Source organism: Oryctolagus cuniculus, chromosome 6 (assembly GCF_964237555.1).
Source record: "Oryctolagus cuniculus chromosome 6, mOryCun1.1, whole genome shotgun sequence".
Classification (NCBI taxonomy): domain Eukaryota; kingdom Metazoa; phylum Chordata; class Mammalia; order Lagomorpha; family Leporidae; genus Oryctolagus; species Oryctolagus cuniculus.
This window is the reverse complement of record NC_091437.1, coordinates 19,786,819-19,810,891: the sequence shown is the minus strand read 5'-3', so window position 1 is coordinate 19,810,891 and position 24,073 is coordinate 19,786,819. Positions and strand designations below refer to the sequence as shown.

General features: G+C 43.3%; 1 long non-coding RNA gene across 2 annotated transcripts in view; it reads left to right on the top strand.

The window, feature by feature from the left end:
• The first annotated feature begins 1,230 nt into the window (after positions 1-1,230).
• Positions 1,231-24,073, top strand: part of LOC127490669 (uncharacterized) — a 71,909-nt gene continuing 49,066 nt past the window's right edge. For both annotated transcript variants that reach the window (XR_007918944.2, XR_007918942.2), the window contains exon 1: positions 1,231-1,721. This is a non-coding gene — a long non-coding RNA (uncharacterized lncRNA). The remainder of the gene's footprint in view (positions 1,722-24,073) is intronic.

Below are 24,073 nucleotides of genomic sequence, written 5' to 3'. Positions count from 1 at the left end.
CTTCAGTTAATGTCCATTCATGTTAGCATCTCACCTATTACAATTTTGTCCAAATTAAGAAATTAATATTAGTCCACAATTATTAACTAAAAACTTATATAGATTTCAACATTTTTGCCACTACCATCCTTTCCCTGTTGTCACAAGACCCAAGCCAGGGGACCAAAATGAACTTAGTTTTATCTTCTTTGACTTCTTTGATGAGTGATAGCCGCTCAGACCTTCCTTTTTTTTTTCATAGCCTTAACTGTTTTGAAAAATCAACCAAGTTTCCATGCGTTGATTAGCTTGACATTTGGAGAATGAAGTTAGTGGGGTGCTCTTTAATTTGGGATTTTCTGGTGTCTTTCTTTTGATGAGTCTGGGCCTATGAGGTTTGGGGAAGAATACCAGAGGAATGAAGCAACCTTCCCGCATCATATTAGGGAATATATGACATCACTGATGTTATTAATTTGGTTCCTTGGTTAAGATAGTATTTTCTGGCTGGCACCACAGCTCACTAGGCTAATCCTCCACCTGCAGCGCCGACACCCCGGGTTCTAGTCCCAGTTGGGGTGCCGGATTCTGTCCCGGCTGCTCCTCTTCTAGTCCAGCTCTCTGCTGTGGCCCGGGAAGGCAGTGGAGGATGACCCAAGTGCTTGGGCCCTGCACCTGCATGGGAGACCAGGAGGAAGCACCTGGCTCCTGGCTTCGGATCGGCACAGTGCGCCGGCCATTTAGGTGGTGAACCAATGGAATGAAGACCTTTCTCTCTGTGTCTCTCTAACTCCACCTGTCAAAAAAATAAAAATAAAAAAAAATTACTGAGAAAGTTTCTGGAAGGATAGCAATCATTGGTCTCTTTGATAGTTAAGATTAAAAATATTAAAATACTAGTATAATGCAATTTAGTGTTGCATTAAAAGAAGTATTTGCGTGTTGGACAGAGGCCAACATACTCTGCCTTATTCAGATCTCATCTAAAATAGTTGTGTTGGCTTTAGATTATTATTAGAGGAAAAGACAAAGTGATTATCAGGGACTTCCAAGATGGTTGGACTTCAGCTACTCTGGAAAAGAACAAAGGAAGGACCATAGTCCCAGGGGACTGAGTGATGGAAATCTTCAGTGAAGAAATGAAAACAATGAGGACTCTGTGGGACAAGAGGAGAGGAGGCAGAGACGCTGCGGCAGCCAGTGGCTCAGTGCTGCCAACGGCTGCCTGGAGCCGCCATCTTGCCACGTTAGTGTAGGAAGACACTGCTGTGCGCCCCACGCCTTGCAGTGTTAGCGGAAAGGGAATTCCAGAGTCACCGAACGACTTTTACTTGAGCCTGTGGAGCTCTTTTCTGGGGAGCTGACTGTGGTCTGAGCAACTCCTGGGCTTGGAGCAGGGAAGCTGCCTTGGCTCCTTCCCTCCTCTCCTCCCGTGGGAAGCCACACTCGGCAGCAATGTCGGACAGTGAGCCTCTGCTCACTCTTTCCAGCATCTGAATCGGCATCAGGAGGAGACGATATCCCCTTGGAGTGCAGTGAGAGGAGTCTGTGGCAACCTGTGCCGCGGCAGATACTGCCCGAGGGAGAACCTTCAGTCCATACCCACGTTAAGTCCGGCCTGGACTGCTAGCTGGGGGCAGGGTGCCCAGCTGACTCCTTAAAGGGAGAGCACATTGCCTTCTTCTCATTGCCCCCACAAGGGCTCCCCACAACTAGCAGGGAAGAGGCGCCATCTTGATGAGGTGAGTGCAAGCAGCCAAGACCTGTGAGTGTGCAAGTGGGGGATTTTGTCTAAGGGATAAATCTAAGGTCCCCACTGACTTTGAGTCTGCCATGGAGAGTTGGCAATGGCGAGGCAGCCACTGAAGCCTGTGATGTGCTCCCCTTTCCTCACTATTAAGGAAACTGTACCCAAACTGCCAAGGCAGAACATCAATAGGCAGCAGGCTCTGGGGACAGCTTGGCCCTCTCCACGGACAGAGCAGGCTCACAGGGCCGAGAGTATTCCCTGCTCCCTGTGACTGTGGGAATTCTGTGACTATATGACAGGGCGCGGGGTCTAGCTGGGTCTCTGGGAAATCACTGTATCTGGCTTCAGGGTTTCCTGAGTGCCTGGGGTGGGTCACTGCTGAGGGTTTTGTGTTCACACTGAGGACTGTGCAGATTCTCTGTGCAGTTCATGCACCTTCATTGGTGGGGTATGTAGTCACTGTGGGCTCACCCTGGGCACTGATCACCTAGGCAGAGAGCAGAGGAGGTAGTGATCACCTCCCACCCCCTGCTGACAACAGAGGGGATCTACCAGACCCAATGTGGTGTCACCCTGGGCTCTTGCTCCGCCACTCAGCACTAACTGGAGCTCCCTGGCCCCACTGACCACAGGCCTTTGACTATTTATTCACCGGAGGAGCAGAAACCCCACTAATCCACAAGGCATAATTCAAAGATAAAAGCCATCAGAGGAGTAAACCAACAAGTGGTTCCACAGATGCCTAAAAATAAATGTAGAAATACAAGAAACATGAATAAGGAAGATAACATGACTCCTGCAAAGGAATACAACACTTCAATAGTAGAATGTTGTGAAGATGAAGAGATTGATGAAATGCCAGAAAAGGAATTCAAAAGAATGATCATAATATTACTCAAAAAGCATGAGAAACAAATTCACCAATTAAAGAAATCCATACGCAACATAAATGAAAATTTTTTTGTCAATACAGAGATATTGAAGAGAAACCATTCTGAAATACTAAAAATGAAGAATTCAATGTGTCAAAAATACAATGGAAAGACTTAACAACAGACTTGTTGAGGTAGAAGAAGGAATATCTGAGCTACAAGACCGCTCTTTGGAAATTTCTCAGTCATACAGAGGAAAAAACAAGAAGAAAAAATTAGAAAAACTTGGGGCCGGTGCTGTGGCACAGTGGGTTAACACCCTGGCCTGAAGTGCTGGCATCCTAAAGGGCGCCGGTTCGAGACCCTGCTGCTCCACTTCTGATCCAGCTCTCTGTTATGGCCTGGGAAAGCAGGAGAAGATGGCCCAAGTCCTTGGGCCTCTGCATCCACATGGGAGACCTGGAAGAAGCTCCTGGCTCCTGGCTTTGGACTGGCGCAGCTCCAGCCATTGCGGCCAATTGGGGAGTGAACCATCGGATGGAAGACCTCTCTCTCTCTCCTTCTCTCTCCCTCTCTCTCCCTCTCTTTCCTTCTCTCTCCCTTTCTCTCCCTCTCTCCATCTCTCTCTGCCTCTCCTCTCTCTGTGTAACTCTGACTTTCAAATAAATAAATCTTTAAAAAGAATTAGAAGAACTTAAAATTGTACTTGAGGTTTATGAGATACTATCAAATGACTTAATATTTTCCTAAAAATAATGACCTCAAATTGTAGATGAATTTCTGCTGTCAAGTTCAGGACAATGTGACCTCGGCTAATTGAGTAAACAGGTATCAATCCAATGTGTAGGCTAGAAAAATTACTTACCTCCTTCTGGGAAGCTAAAGCTGATCTATTTACTGGTCAGTTCAATGAAAAGATTATATAGAATCTGAGCCACCGGTCAGTGCAATAGTTCCAGAGAAATCAGCCCACTATAATGTAATGTAACTGAAAGCCAAGGAGCTTTTGTAGATGCACTCAGGGCTGAAAGGCTTTTATCTGTTGCTCTAAGTGTGGGAAAAAATAGTTAGATGAACTCAAGCTTAACATAATGTAAAAATACACCAATAATCAGAAGAAAACACTAATTTAAAAATGAGAGGGGCTTCCTTATCGTCCTTAGATTTGTTACTTAATAGGAAAGGGCCATAAGCACACATCCTGGAGTGCTTCATATGCAGTGAGAAACTTGTCTAGGTGCTAAATATGCTACAACTGTTAGGTGGTAATGAAATGATCTCTTCGGGCGTTTCTCAAGGATGCTCAATGATGCTGCATGGAAAATGTCACGACTGTGGCAAGCAGAGATCTATTTTCAGTTCAGATTCTAGGTAAGAATGGATTCTTCCCTGCAAAAGCACACCTTTCTTTATAATTGTGCAGAGAAAACACATGAATTATAGTGATGATCGCTTATAACATAACACTGAGGTAATGGAATCAGAGCTGAAGCATGGTATAGTAACTTCTGGAGCAAACAAGTAAACCTTTCATTTCACAAACAAGTCCTTAAACAAAGCTCATGACCAAAGAAATACCTACTTCAGCCAACCCTAGAGTCTATCATTTATAGTCACTGTGGAGCTCCTTTCTTTCCCCAAGATTTAGAGGCTCTTTACTTCGCTCTTTAGGTTAAAGACTGTCATCAATGGGGCTGGCATTGTGGTATGATGGATTAAGATGCTGCCTGCAATGCTGCTGTCCTATATAGGTGCTGATTTGCGTTCCAGCTGCTTCAGCTTCAGACCTGGGTCCTTGCTAATGTGCCTGGGAAAGGAACGGAAGATGGCCCCAGGAACCCATGTGGGAGACCCGGATAAAGCTCCTGGCTCCTGGCTTTGGCTTGCTCTGCTTTGGCTACTATGGCCATTCACGGATTGAACCAGTGGATGGAAGATGTTCCTCTCTCTGTCACACCCCCTGTCTCTGTAACTCTGACTTTCAAAGTAAATAAATAAATCTTTGTTTTAAAAAAAGACTGTCATCCTGTGTGTAGAACACCTGGATTCTGGAATCTGTGACAGCTTGTTGTAATTATGATGTACTATAAAACCTATATAGCTCTTCTTATGTAAAATGGGTTTTGTACATCTAATTAACTTTTCACAGAATCCTAAATCAATGAGCCATTTTGAGTGTTGTTTTAAATACTAACTGGGAGGGCCAGACCTTAACAGTCTGTTAGATTTCCAAGCGTGGACCTAATTATGTAAGGAGCATCTTTGTGAATTTTGGATCTGTCTGGCGTAAAAGTAAAAGGGAACCCTTTTTAAAAACTCTCTAAGTTAACTCAAATGCTTGTGTTAATAGGTTGCAGCAAGAGTTTAATTCATAGGCAAGAATGTGTTTTCAGGACTATTTCACTTGGAGATGCTGATTTGTTCCTCAGGCAACTCTCTCATGGAAATCTTGTCCTTGCAGAAATTATATTGAGGGAAGCTCAATATTTTTTGCTTTATTTTGTTGTGTTTAAGTTCCTTGCCAATAATATTAACCCCATATATTCCACCTTCCTCAGGACACATGTTATACACCTTACGGATATTTTACATCAGTAAATTGTGATATATTTGACAAGACTGTTTTAATAACCTGTATTTCATATAGATTAAAAGACAAGTATTTTGTTTAATGTTTTGAAGGAAAAAAATTCACCACTGTCTAAGAGTCACAGAGCATCAGTGACTTCCAAACCCAGGTTTCAACAAGTCAGAGAGTAGTAGTTCTCCTAGTTCTATGAGAGCTCTACACAGCCAGCAGGTGACTTTTACATAACACAGTGGATCTAATCTGTCGGGGAGAGGGTACTTGAGCCCAGTGGTAACTCCTGCAGACAATCACCTATTGACCCAAGACCTCCCTAACTTGCAATGTCACTACTCAATCTTTCCTTGAACTTCAAAGTCCCTCAGTTTAATTTGTTTTCTTTTTAACCCAAGTTTCATTACCCTATGCATTCATAACAAACAGGAAGTACGACAGGAAACAAGTTATTTGTTGAGTTCCTACTTGCTATAGACTGTAATTTAGATATGGCATCTTTGCAAGGTGATTCCAGCATTCAACCCTCAGGATCCCATAGTGAATTAACTTAAATTATTTAACTTTAAATTGATATTGATGGACTGGTTTCCTGTGGCAGCAGGTTAAGCTGCCTCCTGCAATGCTGGCATCCCATTTGAGTGCTGGTCTGCTTCTGATCCAGCTTGTTGCTAATGTGCCTGGGAAGGCAGCCGAAAAACACCCAAGTGCTAGGGCAACTGCCACCATGTGGGAGACCAGGAAGATTGATCTCTCTCTCGCTTCTGTTGTACTGCTTTTTTTTTTTAAAGATTTTATTTATTTGATAGGCAGAGTTGCAGACAGAGTGAGAAAGAGAGAGAGACAAAGAGAAAGGTCTTCCTTTCGTTGGTTCACTCCCCAAGTGGCCGCAACAGCCGGAGCTACACCAATCTGAAGTCAGGAGCCAGGTGCTTCCTCCTGGTCTCCCAGGCGGGTGCAGGGCCCAAGCACTTGGGCCATCCTCCACTGCCTTCCCGGACCACAGCAGAGAGCTGGACTGGAAGAGGAGCAACCGGGACTAGAACTGGTGCCCATATGGGATGCCAGCGCTTGCAACCTAGTGCGCCATGGCGCCAGCCCCTGTACTGCCTTTCAAATAATAAATAAGTAAATAAATAATCTGTTAAGAAACAGATATTGGTACTGCATGTTATCAAGTTTTAATGATCTCTTCTTAAAGAAAATCACATTGTTTATTTGACATCCATTCTCAGATTTTTTTTTTAAGATTTATTTATTTATTTGAAAGGCAGAGTTACAGAGAAAGAGGGGGGTCGAGAGAGAGAGAGAGAGAGGGAGCGAGAGCGATCTTTCATCCCCTGGTTCACACCCCAAATGCTGCAATGACAAAGGCTGGGCCAGGCCAGAGCCAGGAGCTTCATCTGGATCTCACATGCTGGTACAGGGGTACAAGCACTTGGGCCATCCTCTGCTGCTTTTCCAGACACACCAGCAGGGAGCTGGATTGGAAGTGGAGCAGCCAAGACTCAAACCGATGCCCATATGGGCTGCCGGTGCTGCAGGTGACAGCTCTACCCACTACGCCACAATGCCAGCTACCATTCTCAGACTTCTTAACACATACTTACGTAAAATAAAGTATGCTTCAAGATCTCAATTTGATGTCCTATAATTTACACTATACTTATGCTCCTGTCAAAAATGTAACCTTGCAACATGTTGGATTACAGGACAATATGAGAGAAACCAAGTCTGAATGTTTGTCTCCTAAACAGACTATAAGACAAATACTTTTTTTAAAAAAAAGATTTATTTATGTATTTGAAAGGCAGTTAGTGAAAAGAGAGAGAAAAATATATAGAGAGAAATAAGAATGAACGAATTCTCTCTCATCCACTGGTTCATTCCTCATATGACCACAATTAGGCTGTGCCAGGACAAAGCTTTATCTGTGTCTCCCATGTGGGTGCAGGGTCCCATTTGGGCCATTTTCCTCTAGTTTCCCAGACCCTAGCAGGTAGCTGGATCCGAAGTGGAGGAGCTAGGATTCAAACAAGTGCCCTTATGAGATACCAGCATCATAGGCAGTGGTTTAACCCACTATGCAACAACACTGGCTCCGATAAAAATTCTAAAGCAGAAATACATTTGTTTTCTTTTTTATTTCCTCAGAATCTGGTTGAACTTTTTAAGGACTTATTTATTTATTTGATAGGCAAAATTACAGAGAGAGAAAAAAAGGCAGAGAGAGAAAGAGAGAGAGAGAGAGAGAGAAAGAGGTCTTCCATCGACTGGTTCACTCCCCAACTGGCCGTAATGGCTGGAGCTGCAGCAGTCCAAAGCCAGGAGCCAGGAGCTTCTTCCAGGTCTCCCATGTGGGTGCAGAGACCCAAGGACTTGGGCCATCTTCTCCTGCCTTCCCAGGCCATAGCAGAGAGCTGGATGAGAAGTGGAACAGCCAGGACTTGAACTGGCACCCATATGGGATGCCAGCACTGTAGGCAGCAGCTTTAAATGCTTATGCTACAGCGCCGGTCCCATGGATGAATTTCTTTCTTTCTTTTTTTTTTTTTTTGACAGGCAGAGTGGACAGTGAGAGAGACAGAGAGAAAGGTCTTCCTTTTTGCCGTTGGTTCACCCTCCAATGGCCGCCGCAGCCGGCGCGCTGCGGCCGGCGCACTGCGCTGATCCGATGGCAGGGGCCAGGAGCCAGGTGCTTTTCCTGGTCTCCCATGGGGTGCAGGGCCCAAGCACCTGGGCCATCCTCCACTGCACTCCCTGGCCACAGCAGAGGGCTGGCCTGGAAGAGGGGCAACCGGGACAGAATCCGGCGCCCTGACCGGGACTAGAACCCGGTGTGCCAGCGCCGCTAGGCGGAGGATTAGCCTAGTGAGCCGCGGCGCCGGCCCCATGGATGAATTTCTAATAAAGCGGCCGGTGCTGCGGCTCACTAGGCTAATCCTCCACCTAGCGGTGCCGGCACACCGGGTTCTAGTCCCGGTCAGGACGCCGGATTCTTTCCCGGTTGCCCCTCTTCCAGGCCAGCCCTCTGCTGTGGCCCGGGAAGGCAGTGGAGGATGGCCCAAGTGCTTGGGCCCTGCACCCCATGGGAGACCAGGATAAGCACCTGGCTCCTGCCTTTGGATCAGCGCAGCGCGCCGGCCGCGTTGGCCATTGGAAGGTGAACCAACGGCAAAAAGGAAGACCTTTCTCTCTGTCTCTCTCTCTCACTATCCACTCTGCCTGTAAAAAAAAAATTTTTTTTCTAATAAAGCCCAGGCACTTAGTAAGAGTCTAATTGATGAATACAAAATTAATTATTCATATTGGCATTTTATTTTACACATTCAAATGACTGAAGATGCTGATTTGGTGGATTTTTAAATTCTCATCCCAACTCTACATTCTTAACTGCGAGAACTGTGTCCTAAGATTTGCTTGTTCTTGCATTGTAGTAGTGAAAAAAAATAGTAGCATTAAACCAGAATGGTAATACATCTTTAGCTGAGAAAATCACAGAGATATATTTGCTGGCAAGCAAATAAATCAAAAGGAAGCTGATGAAACACACATGCAAAAGCAGAGCCTCCAGCCAAGTTTCTGTGCAGCCAGCTACTGAGTCTCCCTCCCGGCTGTGAGAACAAAAGCCAAAGCCTCAAAGCGTGGCCTTTGGTCAGCATCCATGTTTAGAACCACCGTGGCAGGTGCTGCTGGGTGCAGACTTCTCACCAGCAATCAAAGGTTAGTGCGTTCTATTAACATAACTATATTTTCTAATTTGGACAGAAGACATGTATTGAAAACTGACAGACGTGGGGAGAAGACACAGTGACAATATTGGTGGTTGCTGTGGCTCGGAAAATGATACCCCAAAGCATGGTGCTTTGACACGCTGAATGCTTTGAACTAAAGGGAACCAAGAGAGAGAAAAAGAGAAGGAATTTCCCTTGAGACCAGATCCTCCAGAAATAACTCAATAATCTCTGATGCACTCACCAGGAATTTTAATATCTGGGAGAGGTTGTTTCATGTCAGGAAAAGATGACACGAGGTGATGGGACTAGCACAGTAGCACAATGGGTTAAGCTGCAACCTATGATGGTAGTATCCCACATGGGTGCCAGTTCAAGTCCTGATTGCTCCAACTGGAATCCAGCTCCCTGCTAATGTGACTGGGAAGGCAGTGGAGGATGGACTGATCCTGCTAACCACATGTGAGAGTGGAGATGAAGCTTGTTTTCTTTCTCTCTTTGTTTTTTAGAAGTCATCACAAGGTAAATACCACATGGACTTTGTCACAGGCCATACCACCTGCTCTTTGGGTCCATTCATTCTCTCTCCCTTAAGTTGTCTGCATTCCCTCTTCCCCTCCTTTCTGAAAACAGTACACAAGCTTCTAAGTCTCACTGGACTACTGGGTACTTATTTTTCTTTATCTTTTTTATTTTTTTGACAGGCAGAGTGGACAGTGAGAGAGAGAGACAGAGAGAAAGGTCTTCCTTTTTGCCGTTGGTTCACCCTCCAATGGCCGTGGTGGCCGGCGCATTGCGCTGATCCGATGGCAGGAGCCAGGTGCTTCTCCTGGTCTCCCATGGGGTTCAGGGCCCAAGCACCTGGGCCATCCTCCACTGCACTCCCGGGCCACAGCAGAGAGCTGGCCTGGAAGAGGGGCAACTGGGACAGAATCCAGTGCCCCAACCAGGACTAGAACCTGGTGTGCTGGCGCCACAAGGCAGGGGATTAGCCTATTGAGCCGCGGTGCCGGCCTTCTTTATCTTTTAAAAAATATTTATTTATTTATTTAAAAGTGGTAGTCACAAAGGGGGGGGGATATAAGAGAGAGAGAGAGAGAGAGAGAGAGAGAGAGAGAGAGAGAATATCTTACATATGCTGTTTCACTACATTGGCCAGGACTAGTCTAGGCCGAAGCCAGGAGCCAGGAGCTTCTTCCAGGTCTCTTATGTGAGTGCAGGGGCCCAAGCACTTGGACCATCATCTGCTGCTTTCTCAGGCCATCAGCAGGGAGCTGGATCGGAAGTGGAGCAGTCAGGACTAGAACCAGCTCCCATATGGGATGCTGGCACTGTAGGCAGTAACTTTACCCACTATACCACAGCACTGGCCCCTACTTTTTCTTTTGAAAATGTAGTTAATAAATTTATAAACTTTTTATCCTATTGGTCTGTCCAGTGTCAGTTTATTTTATAGAATAAATTTATTAAATCTTCAGAAGTGTAGGGTGTAAATGTAGCCGATATTGTCTCTCCTTTCCCTTCCCTTCTATTCACCCTCCCCCACCACTCTCTCTCTCTCCACATCAAAGCAGGGTGGCAACATCTTTTAGCTTAAACTACTGACACTTTTTCACCACTTTATTCACTCTATCTAATCCCCAGAAATAATTTCACTGGTTGGTGACTCTGATACGACTTAACTTACTTTATTAATCATCATCACTCCTTTCTTGACTTTCTAATAGTGTCTGACTGCTTTGGAGAATGTTCACTGCTTACTCTCTGAAAGTCCACCAGAAACCCCCACTCACTATGTGAGAGTAAGTCCATTAGACTACTGTAGTAACTTACTGCACTGTTCTGACAAAATCTTAGTAGTGTCTCCAAAAAAGATACATAAGGAATAATACATACATAATTTGAATTTAGGGCAGATTTTGGAAGGTAGACAACTGCCCTGGTTTGCCAAGGACAGGAGGTTTCCCCTGGATGTGGGACTTAAGGTGCTAACAGTTGAACAACCTCGGGGAAAGCGTAGCAGTTGCTAACCCTAGGCTGGGCATGGGCAGATTATGACAACAGCAGCATGGGTTTGTATGTATCGGCACTGCAAGGTGCTTGAAATGATTTTTGATGCCCACACTGATGATTATGGTAAGTAATGGGGTTAGGAGGTTCGGTTTCCTTTACAGGAGCCAGGTGTATGCCAACCAGGCAGCTGCACTGTTTGTGCTTGATCTCACCCTGATCGACGCAGGAATAGGAAAGGATGCCTAGTTCTAAAAACAGAGAAGTCAGAGAAAGGAAATTACATTTATTTCTTTCTAATGACGGAACATAATCTGTTTGAATATAACTTCACTCAGGACTTAGTCTCATTTCTTAAACTTCTTCCAGAGTGAAGATCTAACATTTAAAATTTGATTTCCAATGTCTTCACATCTGTAAACCTAAAATAATGAATAATAATAAGTCATCCTCAAAAAAGATTCTCTGTCTTTTTTTTATGGATTACTTTTTATTTTCTTTTTTTTTAAACTTTTATTTAATGAATATAAATTTCCAAAGTACAGCTTATGGATTACAATGGCTTCCCCCCCATAACGTCCCTCCCACCTGCAACCCTCCCCTTTCCCATTACCTCTCCCCTTCCATTCACATCAAGATTCATTTTCATTTCTCTTTATATACAGAAGATCAGTTTAGCATACATTAAGTAAAGATTTCAACAGTTTGCTCCCACACAGAAACATAAAGTGAAAAATACTGTTTGAGTACTAGTTATAGCATTAAATCTCAGTGTACAGCACACTAAGGACAAAGATCCTACATGAGGAGTAAGTGCACAGTGATGCCTGTTGTTGACTTAACAAATTGACACTCTTGTTTATGGCATCAGTAATCACCCTAGGCTCTTGTCATGAGCTGCCAAGGCTATGGAAGCCCCCTGAGTTCACTGACTCTGATAATTTTTAGACAAGGCCATGGTCAAAGTGGAAGTTCTTTCCTCCCTTCAGAGAAAGGTACCTCCTTCTTTGATGACCTGTTCTTTCCACTGGGATCTCGCTCACAGAGATCTTTCATTTAGTTTTTTTTTTTTCCCCAGAGTGTCTTGGCTTTCCATGCCTGAAATACTCTCATGGGCTTTTCAGCCAGATCCGAATGGCTTTAGGGCTGATTCTGAGGCCAGAGTGCTGTTTAGGACATCTGCCATTCTATGGGTCTGCTGTGTATCTCGCTTCCCATGTTGGATTGTTCTCTCCCTTTGTTATTCTATCAGCTAGTATTTGCAGACACTATTCTTGTTTATGTGATCCCTTTGGTTCTTAGTCCTATCATTATGATCAATTGTGAACAGAAATTGATCACTGGGACTAGTGAGATGGCATTGGTACATGCCACCTTGATGGGATTGAATTGGAATCCCCTGGTATGTTTCTAACTCTACTGTTTGAGGTAAGTCAGCTTGAGCATGTCCCGAATTGCACATCTCTTCCCTCTCTTATTCCCACTCTTATATTTAACAGCGATCACTTTTCAGTTAAGTTTCAGCACTTAAGAAGAATTGGGTATTGATTACAGTATTCAACCAAAAGTATTAAGTAGAACAAACAAAAAAATACTAAGAGGGATAACATATCAAGTTGCTCATCAACAGTCAGGGTGAGGGCTGATCAAGTCACCATTTCTCATAGTGTTCATTTCACTTTAACAGGTTTCCTTTTTGGTGCTCAGTTAGTTGTCACCTATCAAGGAGAACAAGTGGTATTTGTCCCTTTGGGATTGGCTTATTTCACTCAGCATAATGTTTTCCAAATTCCTAACAGGGATCACTTTTCAGTTAAAATTTAAACACCTAAGAATAATTGTGTGTTAATTACAGAGTTCAACCAACGGTACTAGAACAAAAAAAATACTAAAATGGATAAAGTATTACATTGTACATCAACCGTCAGGACAAGAGCTGATCAAGTCACTGTTTCTCATAGTGTCAATTTCATTTCACCAAGTTTCCCCTTTGGTGCTCAGTTAGTTGTCACCGATCAGGGAGAACATATGATATTTGTCCCTTTGGGACTGGCTTAATTCACTCAGCATGATGTTTTCCAAATTCCTCCATCTTGTTGCAAATGACCGGGTTTTGTTGTTTTTGACTGCTGTATAGTATTCTATAGAGTACATGTCCCATAATTTCTTTATCCAGTCTACTGTTGATGGGCATTTGGGTTGGTTCCAGGTCTTAGCTATTGTGAATTGAGCTGCAATAAACATTAATGTGCAGACAGCTTGTTTGTTTGCCAATTTAATTTCCTTTGGGTAAATTCCAAGGAGTGGGATGGCTGGGTCGAATGGTAGGGTTATCTTCAGGTTTCTGAGGAATCTCCAGACTGACTTCCATAGTGGCTTGACCAGTTTATATTCCCACCAACAGTGGGTTAGTGTCCCTTTTTCCCCAAATCCTCTCCAGCATCTGTTGTTGGTAGATTTTTGAATGTGAGCCATTCTAACTGGGGTGAGGTGAAACCTCATTGTGGTTTTGATTTGCATTTCCCTGATTGCTAGTGACCTTGAACATTTTTTCATGTGCCTGTTGGCCATTTGGATTTCCTCTTTTGAAAAATGTCTGTTGAGGTCCTTGGCCCATCTCTTAAGTGGGTTGTTTGTTTTGTTTTTGTGGAGTTTCTTGATCTCTTTGTAGATTCTGGTTATTAACCCTTTATCTGTTGCATAGTTTGCAAATATTTTTTCCCATTCTGTCGGTTGTCTCTTCACTTTCCTGACTGTTTCTTTTGCAGTACTGAAACTTCTCAATTTGATGCAATCCCAAATGTTAATTTTGGCTTTGACTGCCTGTGCTTCTGCGGTGTTTTCCAAGAAGTCATTGCCAGTACCTCTATCTTGCAGGGTTTCTCCAATGCTCTCTAATAATTTGATGGTGTCAGGTCGTAGATTTAAGTCTTTAATCCATGTTGAGTGAACTTTTCTGTAAGGTGAAAGGTAGGGGTCTTGCTTCATGCTTCTGCACGTGGAAATCCAGTTTTCCCAGCACCATTTATTGAATAGACTGTCCTTACTCCAGGGATTGGTTTTGGATCCTTGATCAAATATGAGTTGGCTGTAGATGTTTGGATTGATTTCTGGTGTTTCAATTCTATTCCATTGGTCTATCCATCTGTTTCTGTACCAATGCCATGCTATTTTGATTACAACTGCCCTGTAGTATGTCCTGAAATCTGGTATTGTGATGCCTCCAGCTTTGTTTTTGTTGTACAAGATTGCTTTAGCTATTCGAGGTCTCCTGTTTCTCCATATAGGTTTCAGCATCATTTTTTCTAGATCTGAGAAGAAGGTCTTTGGTATCTTGATTGGTATTGCATTGAATGTATAAATTGCTTTTGGGAGAATGGACATTTTGATGATATTGATTCTTCCAATCCATGAGCATGGAAGATTTTTCCATTTCTTGGTATCCTATTTCTTTCTTTAAGGTTTTGTAATTTTCATTGTAGAGATCTTTAACATCCTTGGGTAAGTTTATTCCAAGGTATTTGATTGTTTTTGTAGCTATTGTGAATGGGATTGATCTTAGAAGTTCTTCCTCAGCCATGACATTGCCTGTGTATACAAAGGCTGTTGATTTTTGTGCATTGATTTTATACCCTGCTACTTTGCCAAAATCTTCTATGAGTTCCAGTAGTCCCTTAGTAGAGTTCTTTGGGTCCCCTAAATAAAGAATCATATCATCTGCAAAGAGGGATAGTTTGAGTTCTTCCTTCCCAATTTGTATCCCTTTAATTTCTATTTCTTGCCTAATAGCTCTGGCTAGAACTTCCAGAACTATATTGAATAGCAGTGGTGAGAGTGGGCATCCCTGTCTGGTACCAGATCTCAGTGGAAATGCTTCCAACTTTTCCCCATTCAATAGTGTGGGGAGCAACTCGGACTAGACTGTTACTGGAATTAAGACTTATTCTATGCATCTGCTCTCCCACAATATGGCGCTGGGAGAGGAGGAAACAGCTTCTACACAGCTGCCTCCAGTTCAACCAATAAACAGCAGGAACTGCTCCTGATTGGAGGAGAGCAGCGTACTCGGCGTGTGGGTAGCAGAGTTGGGATTGGTGGAAGAGGACTATAAAGGAGGAGAGAGACAACATGCACGAGGAACATCTATCTGAAGGAACACCTGAGCAGCCCCCGAGAGAGCCGGCCAGCGGTGTGCCGCTCCCCCGTGGAAGTGGGGAAAGTGGCAGGGGGAACCGCCCTTCCACGGAGGTGGAAGGGTCGGTAGCCAACCCGGGAAGAACCAGCAGCAAACCTGGGAAGGGCCGAGCAGACAAAAGAACAGCGCAGGGTCCTGTGTCGTTCCTCCATGAAGAGGGGGAGCGACATAATGGTGCTGTGACTCGGATATGAAGCCTAGGCAGTGTTTAGTGTCGTTCCTCCATGAAGAGGGGGAGCGACAAATAGGATGTTGGCTGTGGGTTTTTCATAGATTGCTTTGATTGTATTGAGGAATGTTCCTTCCATACCCAGTTTGCTTAGAGTTTTCATCATGAAAGGGTGTTGTATTTTATCAAATGCTTTCTCGGCGTCTATTGAGATAATCATATGGTTTTTCTTCTGCAGTCTGTTAATGTGGTGTATCACATTGATTGTTTTGCGCACATTAAACCATCCCTGCATACCAGGGATAAATCCCACTTGGTCTGGGTGGATGATCTTTCTGATGTGTTGTTGCATTCTATTGGCGAGAATTTTATTGAGGATTTTTGCATCTATGTTCATCAGGGATATTGGTCTGTAATTCTCTTTCAGTGCTGCATCTTTTCCCGGCTTAGGAATTAAGGTGATGCTGGCTTCTTAGATAGAATTTGGGAGGACTCCATCTTTTTCGATTGTTCTGAATAGTTTGAGAAGAATTGGAGTCAGTTCTTCTTTAAATGTCTGGTAGAATTCAGCAGTGAATCCATCTGGTCCTGGGCTTTTCTTTGTTGGCAGGGCCTTTATTACTGTTTCAATTTCTGTCTCAGTTATGGGTCTGTTTAGGTTTTCGATGTCTTCCTGGTTCAATTTAGGTAGGTTGCATGTGTCCAGGAATCTATCCATTTCTGATAGGTTTCCCTGTTTGCTGGCATACAAGTCCCTGTAGTAATTTCTGATGATTCTTTTTATTTCTGTGGTGTCTGTTGTTATGTTTCCTTTTTCATCTCTGATTTTATTGATTTGGGTCTTTTCTCTTCTTTTTTAGTTAGTTGGGCCAATGGGGTGTCAATTTTGTTTATTTTTTCAAAAAACCAGCTCCTCGTTTGGCTGATTTTTTGTAATGTTTTTTTTGGATTCAATCCTGTTGATTTCTTCTCTGATTTTAATTATTTCTCTTCTCCTACTAGATTTGGGTTTGGTTTGCTGTCGGTTTTCTAGATCCTTGAGGTGAATTGAAAGCTCATCTATTTGGTGCCTTTCCAATTTCTTGATGTGGCACCTATTGATATAAACTTTCCTCTTAACACTGCTTTTGCTGCGTCCCATAAGTTTTGGTATGTTGTGCTGTTATCCTCATTTACTTCCAGAAAATTTTTGATTTCTCCTTTAATTTCTTCTATGACTCATTGTTCATTCAGGAGCATGTTGTTCAATCTCCATATGTTTGCGTATGCTCTAGGGATTCCTGAGTTGGTAATTTCCAACTTCATTCCTTTATGGTCTGAGAAGCTGCATGGTATGATTCTAATTCTTTTGAATTTGCTGAGACTTGCTTTATGGCCTAGTATGTGGTCAATCCTAGTGAAGGTTCCTTGTACTGCTGAGAAGAATGTAAAATCTTTAGCTGTAGGATTGAAAGTTCTGTATATATCTGTTAGATCCATTTGGGCTATAGTGTTGTTTAAGTCTACTGTATCCTTGTTGATTTTCTGTCCTGTTGATCTGTCTATTTCTGAGAGTGGAGTATTGAAGTCCCCCAGTACTATTGTATTGGGGTCTAAATCTCCCTTTAAGTCCCTTAACAAATCTTTTAGATAAACCGGTGCCCTGTAGTTAGGTGCATATACACTGATAATTGTTATATCTTCCTGTTGAATTGATCCCTTAATCATTATATAGTGTCCCTCTTTGTCTCTCTTAATAGTTTTTGTGGTAAAGTTTATGTTGTCCGATATTAAGATGGCTATGCCGGCTCTTTTTTCATTTCTGTTGGCATGGTTTATCTTTTTCCAGCCTTTCACTTTCAGTCTGTATGGATCTTTGTTGGAAAGATGCGTTTCTTGTAAGCAGCAAATAGATGGGTTTTGTTCCTTAACCCAATCAGCCAATCGGTGTCTTTTAACTGGACAGTTCAGGCCATTAATGTTCAATGTGACTAATGATAAGTGATAACTTTGCCCTGCCATTTGCCAAAGATAAGTTCTAATATATGCTTTGAATTCCCTGTGATCTTTTGCTGTGAGGTTTCCTTCCTTTACCTTCTTTCATATTGATGACCGTGTTTCTGTGTTTCTGTGTGAAACACATCTTTAAGCATCTTTTGCAGGGCTGGACAAGTGGCGACAAATTCTTTCAATTTCTGCTTGCTATGAAAAGTCTTTATTTCACCTTCATTCACAAATGATAGCTTTGCAGGATATAATATTCTGGGCTGGCAGTTGTTCTCTCTTAGTACCTGGGCTATGTCTCGCCATTCTCTCCTAGCTTGAAGGGTTTCTGATGAGAAGTCAGCTGTGAGTCTGATTGGAGATCCTCTGAGAGTAATCTGACATTTCTCTCTTGCACATTTTATGATCTTTTCTTTATGTTTCACTGTGGAGAGTTTAATTACAACGTGTCGTGGTGAGGATCTCTTTTGGTCATGTTTATTAGGGGTTCTGTGAGCTTCCTGTACTAGGATTTCTCTGTCCTTCTCCAAACCTGGGAAATTTTCTGCTAATATCTCACTAAAAAGGCCTTCTAATCCTTTCTCCCTCTCCATGCCTTCAGGAACTCCTAGAACCTGAATGTTGGGTTTTTTAATAGTATCTTGAAGATTCCCGACAATATGTTTTAGATTTCTAATTTCCTCTTCTTTTCTTTGGTCTGACTGTATCCTTTCCTGTTCTCTGTCTTCTAAGTCCGATATTCTCTCTTCTGCTTCACCCATTCTGTTTGTAAGGCTCTCTAATGTGTTTTTCATTTGATCTATTGAATTTTCACTTCATTATGATTTCTCGTCACTATCACAGTTTCCTGTTGTACTAGTTGTTTTGTTTCATTTTGATTCCTCCTTAATATTTCATTTTCACGAGAGAGATTTTCTATCTTGTCCATTAAGGATTTCTGTAGTTCAAGAATTTGTTTTTGAGAACTTCTTAATGTTCTTATCAATTTTTTGAGATCTGCTTCTTGCATTTCTTCTATCTCATCATCTTCATAATCTTGAATTGGGATGTTTTTTCATTTGGGGGCGTCATAGTGACATCTTGTTTTTATTATCTCGGTTTTTGCGTTTGTTATTTGGCATATTGGAGATATTTGGTTTCTTCACTGTGGTGCTTTTTCTTGTTATACTATGACTCTAGATTAAGTGGACTGCCTGGAGCCTTAGAGGCTTGAGATGGGTGTGGCCTGAGAGCTCTGTTTGGTGTGCCAAAGGTGACACTCCCAGGTTAGGCGTGGTAGATCTCTCTCTCTCTCTCTTTTTTTTTTGATTCAACAGGGAAGTTATTCTGCACAGCTGAACAAAGTTGGAGGTAGTTAGCAGGCAAATGATATACCCACAGGAGCCAGAGATCAGAAGCTCTTTCCCAAGGACCACACAGGGAATCTGTTCGGCCCTTAGAGTGGGCTCAAATTCTCCTTCAGTCTCCCACTGGGTTGCCAAAGTTATGGAATTGTAGCGTCTCTGGAGAGTACTCACATGAATTCCGTGATTTTTCTCCCCCACCGTCTCTTTTTTCACAGTCTCAGTTCAGTAGCACACAAATTTACTAGGTCCTAATCTGCTGTTAATTCGCCCCACCCAGAGTCAGGTTTTTCTGCTAGGCTCAGGGCCGGTGCAGACCTGAGGTCGCTCTGCTTATGACGTATGTCCAAGATGGCACCTGCTCTTTGTCTTGCTCTGCCTTTGAGAGGTGAGTGGAGAGAGAGAAACCCGTGTCCGTATCAGTCACTCTTTTTTTCTCTCTCTCTCTCTTCTAGTTAGCCTGGTAACTCTTCCCCCCGGGGTCATTCCCTCTAGTCTCCTCTCTCTGCTTGCCTGCTGGTGTCTCGGGCTATTGAGGTTCAGCTCACCTCGCGTTCCAGTGCTGACGTGTGTTGAGTCTGCCACTGGTGTTAACAAATGCAGAAGAGTTTAAAATGGACAGTTTTGGAGCTTACGTGGTATTTGGAACTTTATGCTAAAGGCTGAGTATTTCAAGTTTGACAAAAACTGCCTTTGGCCTTTTGAATATTTTTACTATGCCCTTGTCATTTTTGATAATGCTACATATTTTTAACTCCAAAAGTTTACTGGGACAGAGCCATATTCTTTTTTTTCTTTTTAAAAAAATTTATTTAATAAATATAAATTTTGAAACTACAAGTTTTGGATTATAGCAGTTTTTCTTCCCATAACTAACCTCCTACCAGCAAACCATGCCATTTCCCACTCCCTCTCCCATCCCATTCACATCAAGATTCATTTTCAATTATCTTTATATACAGAAGATCAATTTAGTTTATACTAAGTAAAGATTTCAACAGTTTGCACCCATACAGACACACAAAGTATAAAGTACTGTTTGAGTACTAGTTATACAGTTAATTCACATAGTACAACACATTAAGGACAGAGATCCTACATGGGGAGTAAGTGCACAGTGACCAGTGACTCCTGTTGTTGATTTAACAATTGACACTCTTATTTATGAAGTCAGTAATCACCTGAGGCTCTTGTCATGAGCTGCCAGAGCTATGGAAGCCTCTTGAGTTCATAAACTCCAACCTTATTTAGACAAGGCCATAATCAAAGTGGAAGTTCTCTCCTCCCTTCAAAGGTACCTCCTTCTTTGATCACAGCCATATTCTTATATAATGAACCTTATTCTTGTTAGAACATTATATATATATATATATATATATATATATATATATATTATTTGACAGATAGAGTTATAGACAGTGAGAGAGAGAGAGAGAGGAGGGTCTTCCTTCTGTTGGTTCGCTCCCCAAATGGCTGCTATGGTCAGTGCTGTGCTGATCCAAAGCCAGGAGCCAGGTGCTTCCTCCTGGTCTCCCATGCGGGTGCAGGGCCCAAGCACTTGGGCCATCCTCCACTGCCCTCCCGGGCCACAGCAGAGAGCTGGACTGGAAGAGAAGCAACGGGGACTAGAACCCGGTGCCCATATGGGATGCCGGATTGCAGGTGGAGGATTAACCAAGTGAGCCACGGCTCGGTCCCCAGAACACTATATTTTCTGAACTACTAAGCACTATACTGACCAATGAAGATGATAACACAATAATAGGGAACCAAGCAGATTAATGTAGGTGTCATTTATTCTTTTAGATTCTTCCTTTAACACAAAATTATTTTGTTTGAGAGCATAGCCTCAATTTTTATGTGTCCCCTTAAATCCATTTGTCAACACATGGTCCCTTAAGTGATGGTATTAGGAGGTTGGGCGTTTGGGGAATATTAGGCCATGCTTTCTTGTTTCAATGTCTCCTTCAGGGTAAAGTAGAAATACCTACACTAAAATCACCAGTTGCTGAAGAGATCAGGCATATTCAAAGTTCACTGTTTCCATTGGGAAGTGGGGACCATTTCCGCGCCTGAATCTGAGGTTAGTCACATAGCCTGTTGTGAGCATACAATGTTAGTAAACAAGGCAGACAAAGGAGTGAAAAGAACCTATATTTTAGCACATCCTCCCTCTCTTGCTTCTGGAAACATTACTGCCATGATGTGCCTCAGCTGGGACTCGCCTTCCAGAGGATGAAAGACAACAAAGAAAGCAGCTATCCCAGCATCACGGCTGAGATCCCATAACCCAACCAACCCTACTACTCACCAGATCTGTAAGACCATTCTAGAGCAAGCCAGCAAAGACGGAAAGAAATGCCAGGCTAAGCCACAGACTAGTGAGAAATGATAAAGGTTTGTTGTTTTGGTCACTAAAATCTGAGGTAGTCTGTAACACGGTAGAGCTTTCAGGGTATAACAGACAAGTGCCAGAGACTTTGAGAGGTGTATTGGAGGGTCTACTGACGAGTAAGTCCTTGTCATCAGCTTTAAGGAGGCTGAAATTTAAAGGGGCAATCAAAACATAAACATGTCAAAAAAATATCATAGAAGCCAGTGCCGTGGCATAGTAGGCTAAGCCTTGGCCTGTGGTGCTGGCATCCCATATGGGGGCTGGTTTGAGTCTCACCTGCTCCACATTTGATCCAATCTCTGCTAGTGGTCTGGGAAAGCAGTGAGGATGGCCCAAGAATTGGGCCCCTGCACCCGCACAGGAGACCTGGAAGAAGCTCCTGGCTTTGAATGGATTCAGTTCTGGCTGCTGTGGCAACTAAGGCAGTGAACCAGCAGATGGAAGATCTGTCTGTCTTCCCTTTCTCTGTCTTTAACTCTACCTCTCAAATAAATAATATTTTAAAAATATATAATAAAAATGACTTAATGACATTATATGTCAATAATAGAAAAGATTGGGGGCTGGTGCTGTGGTGTAGTAGATTAAGCCTCTGCCTGTGGTGCCGGTTTGTGTCCTGGCTGCTCCTCTTCCTACCCAGCTACCAGTGGATGATGGCCCAAGTTCTTGGTCCCCTGTATCCACGTGGGACACCTGGAAAAACCTCCTGTCTCCTGGCTTTGGATCAGCCCTGATCCAGTTGTTGTGGCCATTTGGGGAGGGAACCAGCAGATCAAGACCTTTCTCTCTGTCTCTCCATCTCTCTGTATTTAACGCTACCTTGTAAATAAATACATAAATAAAATCTTTTAAAAAAAGACATCACATGAAAATGAACTAAGCTTAACCTTGGAGTTGGGGAACTCTGGAAATCCTTTTTTCCCATTAATATTAAAGTAAATATAAAGAAAGACAAATGTATTAGGGAAATTTGGAGTAAAATTTAGAGGCACAAAATATCTTAGATTAGAAAATAAGAGGCAGAGAAGCTCAGTGATGGAGACCCTGACCCACCTAACAGTTTGGATTTCTGGATGGAAAAGCATGCCACTCTAGTCTCGGTTGGGGCGCCGGATTCTGTCCCGGTTGCCCCTCTTCCAGGCCAGCTCTCTGCTGTGGCCCAGGAGTGTAGTGGAGGATGGCCCAAGTGCTTGGGCCCTGCACCCCATGGGAGACCAGGATAAGTACCTGGCTCCTACCTTCGGATCAGCGTGGTGCACCAGCCGCAGCACGCCGGCCGCGGCGGCCATTAGAGGGTGAACCAACGGCAAAGGAAGACCTTTCTCTCTGTCTCTCTCTCTCACTGTCCACTCCGCCTGTAAAAGAAAAAAAAAGAGTAAAAGCCTCATACATGCACAGGTTTCTTTCAAGGAGCTGTGCATTATTTTTGATTTGTAGTTCTTTTTCCTAAAGAAGTCTCCAAGAACTGGCAAAGGCAGTATCTGTAAGTACTGGCCCTACTGACCACTTGGTGTGCCATCCTAAGAGAAAGAAGAATCCACAGGGTCAGTCATGGGCGGAGTCAGGGATGAATGTGTGAACCACAGGTAGGAGTATGTGAAATAGAGATTCAGCAATCTTGCTGCATCATCTTGCTACAGCAATCTGGCCACATATTCCATGATATAAATCTACAGCTTTTTATTCTGTTGTTTTATAATGTTTTCAATTTTGAATGAAAACATTTTGACAGTAATCTTTAAAAAAACAAAAGCACAAAATTCATAGAAAAAGGCATACAGGATTTCGTTTCTCAAGAACACTGAGATTATGGCTTAAATTATAATGTTTGTGGGCATATATCAGTTACCAAGGGCACAATAGTGAAAATACCAATTATATAGAAACCTATCTTTACCATTTTGAGATTTATGGTTAATTTAAGACAGTGATAAAATATCATAATTTAATGCATGTAGTTACAAGGTTCATTTATCAAACACTACAAAAACATGATCCTCCATTTAGATGAAATACTTTGTCTTTATATTAATTTTTCTCATTATGATTTCAGATGTTCATGTGTATGTACAAAGAATGGAGTGGGAGCTATTACTGTGTTAGCAAATGGATGTTAATCAATGATCCTAGTTTTATATCATTTTTTCATGTAATTCATGAAATCATGAATCAATTCTGTCAAAAGTGACATTACTGAAAGATATTGTTAATAATTTAAAAGTTAGGGGGGGCGGAGCCAAGATGGCGGAATAGTGAGGGCGCGCACCGATAGTCCGGGAAAATTTAGTTTAATAAAAGGGGAGTTACGGTAGCCTCAGAAAAAAGAACCAGGAAAATATTGCAGACAAAACTCTTCTGGATCCAGTGGGCGTGAATCGGAGGACCTACTGGGAGAACAAGGTCGCCCACCGCGCGCGAAAGCCGAACCGCAGGACCGAGCCGCGGGACTGAGCCGCGGAAGCCGAGCCGCGGGACTGAGCTGCGCAAGCTGCAGGGTCTGCGTGCAAGTGCTCGAAGGGGAGTGCAACAGCGGGGAGACTTGGGAAGTCCAGGGCTCCGAGTCCACACATCGGCGCTGGAAGGGGAGCAGACCTGCGTGGAGAGCGTGGGAGCCCACAGTTCGGGACGTCAGCGGCAGACTCAACACACCAGCGCTGGAACGCGAGGTGAGCCGAACCTCAATAACCCGAGACACCGGCAGGCAAGCGGAGAGAGGAGACTAGAGGGAACGAACCCCGGGGCGGGGGGGACTTCACCAAGCTAACTGGAAGAGAGAGAGAGGGAAAAAAAAAAAGGTGACTGGTATGGACACGGGTTTCTCTCTCTCCACTCACCTCTCAAGGGCGAGCAAGACAAAGAGCAGGCGCCATCTTGGACATACGTCATAAGCAGAGCGACCTCAGGTCTGCACCGGCCCTGAGCCTAGCAGAAAAACCTGACTCTGGGTGGGGCGAATTAACAGGAGATTAGGACTTAGTAAATTTATGGTGCTACTGAACTGAGACTGTGAAAAAAGAGACGGTGGGGGAGAGAACTCACGGAATTCACGTGAGCACTCTCCA